Source organism: Solea solea, chromosome 14 (assembly GCF_958295425.1).
Source record: "Solea solea chromosome 14, fSolSol10.1, whole genome shotgun sequence".
Lineage (NCBI taxonomy): Eukaryota > Metazoa > Chordata > Actinopteri > Pleuronectiformes > Soleidae > Solea > Solea solea.
In genome coordinates, this window is record NC_081147.1 from 18,018,495 (window position 1) to 18,027,206 (window position 8,712).

An 8,712-nucleotide genomic window follows, 5' to 3' on the forward strand; every position below is an offset into this window, starting at 1 on the left:
TCTTACTGATCATTTCTTTCTTTGTGGAACGTCTCTCATTTCTCAAAATGAGTTGAGCCACATTTGGTTGCAGAGATGTAGTTTTTTTTTATATATTATAATTATACATTCTGTGAAACGAGAAATTAGATCACTGTAACACAGTCACAGTGACTAAAAACCTCCTTTGGGTGCAATAATGTCTAATGTCCTACAGTGCTGCCAACTTCTTTCATCCACTGGCACTGTGTACATGCTGTACTGAGCATAAAAGGCTTTGACACGCATTGGCTCGGTGATGAATGGGATCATTTTTGCAGGTGTTTGGGGCCCTCGGTCCCTCCTGGGCTATATGGATTTGTCAGGAAACCCCAATTCCCAAATATGCAGCAAAAACAGCCTGCTTGTCTCCGCCCTGTTTACATGTTTTTTTTCTCCCCACCTCACGCTCTGGATATCCACCCTTCTAACGTCTCATTGCATTGCTGTTTACTCCTTTTCTTTCTTTCACACACAGTGGACGACGCGGAAGGTGAGTTTCCCTCGGCCTGTTTTATGCGTCGTTTTAGATTTGCACATCAATCCACCTTAATGGCATGAAACACACGGAAATGCTGCATAAGTCCTCACACTCGAGGGATGTGGGAAAAGTCGGCCTGTCAATATAAGGTGAGGGTGAATAACTGCAGTGGAAACAGATTCCGGTCAATAAAAGTATGACCTTTTTAGAAATCACGTGACTGAAATGTCACTCCGGCTTCTGCATTTCAACCACACTGGAAAAATGACACACACGGCAGACAATGTGTGGACTGATGATGAAACTGAAGCAAATAGTATAGATAGGGAGCAGCAGCAGCAGCAGCAGCAGAATGTGTTTTTGCTCTTGCTCGGTGCTCAGTTTTTTATTTACGGCGTGAAGCCTGGGCCTCCTTATCCTTCTTCTTCTGCGGTGACCCATTTGAACCACTGAATGCTTATCTCAGTGAACTCACGCCGGATTATCCACACGACAGCAGTGAATGGAAACACACATATGCTCTCATCAGAGTTTGTTTGTTTTAAATCCAGTAAAAAAAATGATGATGCACTGACAAACAAACTTGTCTCAGTAAGGAATGCCCCATATCTCCTGTACATATATGTACGGTTGACAACACACAAGTTTGTGCAGCTATTCTTCTTAGGACCCTGCATTGACTTCCATTCATTTGGACAGCCAAGCATTATCCCCCTAACCTTAACCATAACCAGTTATTGCCGAGCCCTAACTCTCACCTAACCACCAATTCAACCTTATTTAACCAGTTCCTCAGAATTGAGGTTCTGCTACATTAGGACCAGACTTTGGTCTCAGTGAGAATGACAAGGTCAGTGTTTTTGTTCCTAAAGACAGAAGTAGACACACACACACACACACACACACACAGTGACTGGCATATCAACATAGTTTTCTTTAGAGTGCAGATGTAAATCTACCCAAACAGTGGTGGCACGCTAACAGCCGTCTGGGCATCGTGCCAGTCTTCAACAGGGAGATGTGAGGACATGCGAGGTCCTGCGGTTTGTGTGTGTTTGTGCGCACGCACGCATGCGTGTGCATGTGCGTGTGTGTGTGCTCAGCACTTTTATTTAAGCAGAAAACAGAAGCAAAAATCTAAGGGCCCATGCAGTTGTGGTTTCTTCACAGAACAAGGTGTCGAGAGGAGTGTGTTGTTTTAAACAACATTTGATAAAAAAAAAAAAAATAATAATAATAAAAACATCTGAAGTTAAACTATTTATTTCATGATAATATGATAATAAATAATAACAATAACTCCCTCACTTTGACGTGCAACATGCTAACGCTTATGAGTGTGTGCGTGCTGCTGTTTGTTCTACGTGTCACAGGTAGGAGATCAGTCATGCTGGTTTGGTCCCACACGTAACCTATTAACACAACCTCTAGGCATGAGTTAGGGTGCAATTACAACACGTACCTTCAGCGATTCATACGGGAAACAGTGATGCTCTGGTCACCAAAGAATAAAACCGAGCAAAAGTGGGATGTTGAATTAATAACGTGCCTAATCGCTGTTCTGTAGCAGCTGCTCAGCACACTTGAAGTATCACCATGGGCAACTGTGCTTGGTGCGCATGGTCTCAGGCCTCTAGAGGGCCTACTAATACTACCTGTACTGCCACTGTCTTTGTAGTGGTGTTACATCAGCGGTTTAGTGCTGGACTTCCTCTCTATCATGTGGAAGGCTTGCAGGCTTCAACATTTCTTTCACAGCAAAATACTGAGTTGTGTCCTTTCCCACACACACACACACACACACACACACACCATGAACATGTGATTTCATGGGGACAGGAAAAAAAAAAGAAAAAAGCAGCAGTTACAAAATGCAGTGTGTGCTTCAAATGTGGCCAGCAGCATAAAACAGGTCATAAACAGTGCAGGTGTGAAACTGAATGACTGTGTATCAGGCGAGGCATTGCTGGCAAAAACAAGAATCTTGGAGAGAATTTTCCTCAATGTGCAAAGGTTGGAAAAAAACAGTGCCAAGCCTTTTTTTCGGTGACATGAAAGCCGTGTTAAAGAGCCGTGACATTTTTAGTTCATCGTGTCATTAGCCGAGCAGCCAAACGTTGGACGTGCCAGCACGCCATCACCACAGCGTTCCCCTCCTATCCTTCAAGTGTGGTGGTGTTAGCCACATTACTGCATCTGCTTAATGTCACGGGCAGGCCTCTGGATCAAGCTGACTGTGGAGGATTTGTAGTCCCAAAAAAACGACATTGAGTTGTGGAGAGTCCGATTTATGCAGGCTACAGAGAGCGCGTGTTGGAGGCTTGAGCCTGTGTGATTGCATCTCCTCGGGGCCGATGTTGATATACTTGCATTTCGTCCTGTTTCCAGATCGATCAATAACGTTACAGCTCCTGCAGCAACTTGGCAACCGTCTTCGCAACAACTTACCGCCAGCTGCCAGCAGCTCTTTAACTTGCACACAAACAAGCACTGCCCGGCTGTGATTTTACAGCTTCCATAAAGCTGCTTTTTTTGGGACAGTAATCTCGCCCAATCTCTTTTAATTTGTTTGGCTTTTACTGTTCCCAGAGGAAACTCCTCTCTTTGGCAGACAAATAAACTCCCATTTGGAGTTTGAGCCAAACTGCTCAAAGGAAACCTTTTCAGTTAAAGCTGAACTGAGAACCACGAGGCTGAACCTGTTTTTGCCAAAAAGACGTATGCATCGAAACTACACTCCACTCTGCCGGTGGAGACACCCATGGATTCTGTTGCTCTTCAGTAGTCGGCGTGATGTTTACTATACTTTGGTTAATATCGTACACACTTCTTGTTACTGTAAGTCATGCCTAAAAGATTTCGGGGGATGGAGAGAGTGTCTGGCTCGTTTGAGCGGGAGGAACCACGATGGTGTTCACGGAGATGTGTGTTGAAATGCACTAATGTGTTTTTTTTTTTAGCTGATTTGGGGTGAAATGGTGTGTCAATGCAGGGGCTTGTTTTTCATTTGTGTATGATCGTGCACTTACGTTATTATCTTGTCATCTTATCGGTTAATTTCAAGTTAGGACTCAGTGTATCTGTTGGTAAATGCATAATACAGGAGTCGATATGCTGGCAGTGAGTCCCGAGTGCTGTAATCTTCCTATTCTGTGTCTCAGCCCTCCAGACCACCAGATTATTATTTCATCAAAACACTGCACACACAGTGCATTTCACCACGGCAAACGCAGGCATTCCCAAACCCTCTGACAAATGTGTGATATTTCAATAGAAATATTTTCATCACAGGAAGTGAACCCTCCCTAGGGTTGGGCCCTTTGGGGTCTGAGATGTTTTGCCACTGTTCTTGATTGCTGTCGCAGATAGAGGAAGTTTGTGGTCACCGCAAATCCACCTCAGTGTCTCAGCTCAGTGCATGACAGCGACAGGGCGTGATGGGAAACCATTTTGAGAAGTCACCTCACCGTCACGTGGTCTACTTCTGTGTTCCGCAGCGGTATAAAAGCGACACAAGCTATTCTTGTGCACAGCACAGCGTGCCTGTGCTGCCACTGAACAACAGGTTGGGTGTATGCGTATGTTTGTGGTCTTGTTTCGTAACTGGTTTCCATGTTGGATGAAATAGTGCAGCTTTTTTTCTCCTGGATAGATATGCATCATTTTGTGTGAGTGCTTATGTTTGCATGTGTGTAGGTGTGCATGTTTACGCCGGCACCCATGATTATGTGAGTGTATTAATGTGTGCCTCTGTTGTATTTATATAGATGCCTCTGTGTTGTCTGCGTGGCACGAACATAGTGACTTAGCACCACATGATGCCTTCAAAATTATGCGTAAAAACAGGCTTTCTAAACCTCCTGACTTCAACCAGACATAAGCCCCAAAGCAATTGCTTTGAACAAAACTTCCATCCTTTGATTTCTCGCCTCCCTGCAGATTGCAGAGAATGTAAGATTCCTCTTATTTACTATCACCTCAGAACAAAATCCCCAAGAGCCCAATTTAGGATTCTACATGAAGAAACCTTTGTTTTCTCCTGTTGTATAACTTTGCGTAACCGCTGCGTTTGTACCAGAACAACCATCAGGGAGGTGGGAGGGGTATAATTTGTCAACAGTGAGGCACTTGGCAACCAGTTCAAAAAACGCACACTTCACATCCTGTGCAACAGTGCACTATAAAAAAGAATCGACATTAAAAGGTTTATGGATGAATGCAAAATCCTCCCCCATCTGGCTGAAACCTTATAGAGGAAACATACTCAAGTTGCTCAAACTTTCCAAGCAGCATTGAAAGTTTCCTGCTATTTGTTTACTATTTTGTTTATCGCTTTTAAATGTCAAAGGTGAGCGCGGTCCGCCTGTGCTCGACAAAAGGACGGGTGACTCCGTTACAGCAGATCTGTGTCTACTGCGTGTGACCACAGCGTGCTCGCCCCCGCACAAATGCACCCACACAGGAGGAAGAGCTTGTCCACTTGCCTACAGACATCAGTAAACAGGAAGCCGTCTGCACACGTCCCACGTTCGTTTACACAACCTCGTCTTAAACCTGTTGTCACACCTGTGTCGGAAAGGTCATCCCCTCAGTATTAGCCCCGATGAGCCTTAGCGCTGCTAAGGTTCACCTGGAATGGAAAACAAGGCACGCCAGCACACACACACACACACACAGATTTTTAAAAAGAGGAAAGCCATTGATGTTTTAATTTAGCTGTATATGAGCAGAATAAATAAACATGTTGTTTTGTCAATTTAAAATCCCTGCTGCATTCTGGTAGGTCATTTGTTTTCTCACCTGTCTGTGGATGTTATGTAACTGGCAACAACATCACGTCAACATCTCAAGTGGGAGCAAACACTTAAAATCTAACTTAAAATAAAAAAAACTAGTCCCTGCTCATAAAACCAGCGTGCACTGCAGGGTTTGAGTTTGATTTATGCAGCAGTAATTACAGTAGATATTACAGAACCTTAAATGACAATAGGTGTGTGTGTGTGTGTGTGTTTATGTGTGTAGAGTAGACCTAAAGGAAATAATTCAGAACAATTAAGACAAATGGAACACAAAATCAACAGTACATGCAAATGTACACAAAGTATGTAACAGCCTCGAGGTTTTCTTTGCACAACATTCTGCACGTATCTGAAGTGGTTACACTCACAAACATAGATTGATAATTAACACACTGAAATTACATATTATTAAAAACAAAAACAAAAAAAATAGTACACCAGTTCTCAGGTCTGTGGACTCTGCATTGGTTTTGTAAGGAGTGGAGTGTGCTTGGGTTTTTCCCTCCTCGCTGCAGGACTTTCTCCGAGACATTAAGTTCAAAGTGTTGGCTTAATGCAGTGTGCTATGCTTCCCATGTACATGTGAAATATCTGCCATGTAGGTCGTGTCCGGCTGTGAGAGGGAGGCGCGTTGAATCTGACCTACTTGCTTATAAGCGCTGCACCAAACAGATTAAAATAATTTGCCGTGACGGCAGACTTTACCAAATACAAACAGTCTGCAACTTTTTCACAGAAATCCATGGTTTCGTAACTTGTTCTGTCAAGTTTTTTTCCCACACCCTGAAACATATTTCAAAATGTTAAGCTCATGTGACAATGTACCACATCCTTGGCACTGACAAAGCTGACTCAGGACAAATGAATTCATGAGATGTAGGAGTAAACGACAATATATGATTTAATGGGATTATTTATATCTTCTGTTTTGTACAACATGTATTCTATTTTGTTGTTATTCCATGGTATTGATTCCACGGTTACTTATGAATTAATTTATTTATTTTTACCAGTGCATTCACAAATTTGAATTTTCCGAGGGCCAAAGTGTGGAACTGCACCTGGTCATAGCCTCTAAACCAATTCCTTATTTCTTCACAATCTTTCATTAATCTGCAAAATAGACCTTGTCTCATCTCTCTCCCTCTCTATCTCTCCCTCTCTCTCTCTCTCTCTCTCTCTCTCTCTCTCTCTCTCTCTCTCTCTCCCTCTCTCTCTCTCCACTGCAGTTCAGTTTAACTAATCCCTTGTTTTGCAAATGTCCCTCTGCAGGAGGCGGTGGCAAAGAGGCTGTGAGTTGTAGCCAGTCATAAAGCATTGTGAATGGGTGAGCACCTTGTACCAGACACATACAGGGTTGTTAGCCGTCTGGATCCCAGGACTTAATCCTGTGTGCTGGTAGGAGTTAATAAGGGTTTAGTGGCAGGATACTGTCTGTTTGGCCAGAGCTTTAAAGTCCTGGTAGGGTTGATGATGTGGCATTTAGGAAATGTCCTTCAGCTCCGAAACACGTGAGTACAACTGACCGCGCACCTAGTTCCAACTTGTACTACACCTTAAATGTCCAGAGAGGGTGTAGACTGTAATTCTTCAACAATTAAAACATGTTATAAGGTTTCCTGCCGGCTTAATAGTGGAGGAAAGGTTATCCCCCCCCTCTTCTGTTGTGTTTTCCTCTTTCATCTCCCGATCATGCATCGTCACGATACTGAAAGCCCAACCCATCTCATCCCTCTATTATGAGACAGGAAGGTGAAAAGGGCCTGGGCGTGAGCTTCCCCCCCCCCCCCCCCCCCCCCCTGGTTAGTTTCCCACTAAACTGTCCTGCCCAGCAAACTGTGGAGGGTGTGGAACTGCGCGACTGGTGCCCCAGGTATCCGATCACCCATCCCCGAGGACAGGATGTCAGACGGCGGCTGCCAAAAAGCACCAGCGTCATCAGGAAGAGGCTTGGTCACTACTCCTTCCTGAGTCATATAGTCTTATTTTGCGTGTGGCTGCAAACACTGACACACATCCACGCACACACACACACGGGCAGCAGCGTGGTATTAATAACTTCATCAGTAGGGAAAATACAGTCGATCACTGTGCCTTCTGTGCTCAGTGCCATCCAGACCAACTGGAACTATACACAATACAGAAATACGACCAATTGCATAGTGAAACTATTGTTTTCTTAGCTGTATCCCTGAGTAACTGCGTAACTGCATGATATTTGCAATGCTATCAATAAATCAGGCCTGTTCCAGGAAGTGAGAGGGCTGGGTTCACTTTCTGTTTCCTATTAGGAAGAGCAGCTCTTTACTCCCTGCCGGCTGCGTGGTATTAGTATATGATAATGAATTACACTTAATTCCTTAATTGATATGTACGTGATTTGAAATGGATAGACGCGATGCCCAATTTCAAATGTTTGAAATAGAATGAACATTACAACACGTGCAAGTAAGCACTCTTACACACACACACACACACACACACAACAACATGTCAAAGCGGCGCTGACAAAACAAAGTTTTGCACAACACAGGAGAATTAAAAGTGAAAGAGAAGTTATGGGTTTTTTTGTCCTTAGGACAACCTTCACCATAATTTACCTGCTAAGCCTACGCACAGAGATGATCTCATGTCTCATGATTAAAAGGAAGATGTCACTCGCAGGGTGTTGCTGCCCTCGGGATGTACAGTCATGTTGCAGAAAATTAAGCATGTAGGCGGAGCCTCATTAACAATAATGACTGCGCTTTACATGGGGATTACGCCTAACATTGCATCACGCCATTAGGTCGCATTACGTACACACTTATGTGCATTGTGAGATTAACCCCGGGTTCAAAGCGGTTTGTTTGTTTTGCTGAGTTTGCGTTTCATTTTTAATTATCAGTTTGAAAGTCACTGAGTTGGAAAACGTCTTCATAGTGATCGGCTGTTTGGACCATTATACGACAAGAAATATGCATAATGGAGAGAGTCTGTGTGCATTATTCCTTGTGCTGGGTGTGAAGGTTTTCTACATCGCATCTTCATCAGCAGCAAAGCTAAAACAAAGCTTTGCACAATATGGAAGAAATAAAAGGGCCATATCTGAGTTTGCCCACTTCCAACTTGATTTGTAACATTGCAGGGTTAGGGTTAGGGTTAGGGACATCATGTCCAGTTGCCCCTTGTCTGGGCGTCGTGTTACTGTTAATATTAATGTCAGCTATATAGAATTAAATAATAAGTCAAATCCATCCATCCTCAGTGGCTTTATCCTCCGCATGAGGGCCACATTAAACGTGACATGGACGCACATTCAGACAAGTTCGAACAAAAGCGCTTGCATCACTGACACAGTCACGTTCCTGTTTCTGTTCCAAGAACATAACAAGTTAGTCCTTACAAGGAAATCTTCCAGTGTGTGTGTGTGTG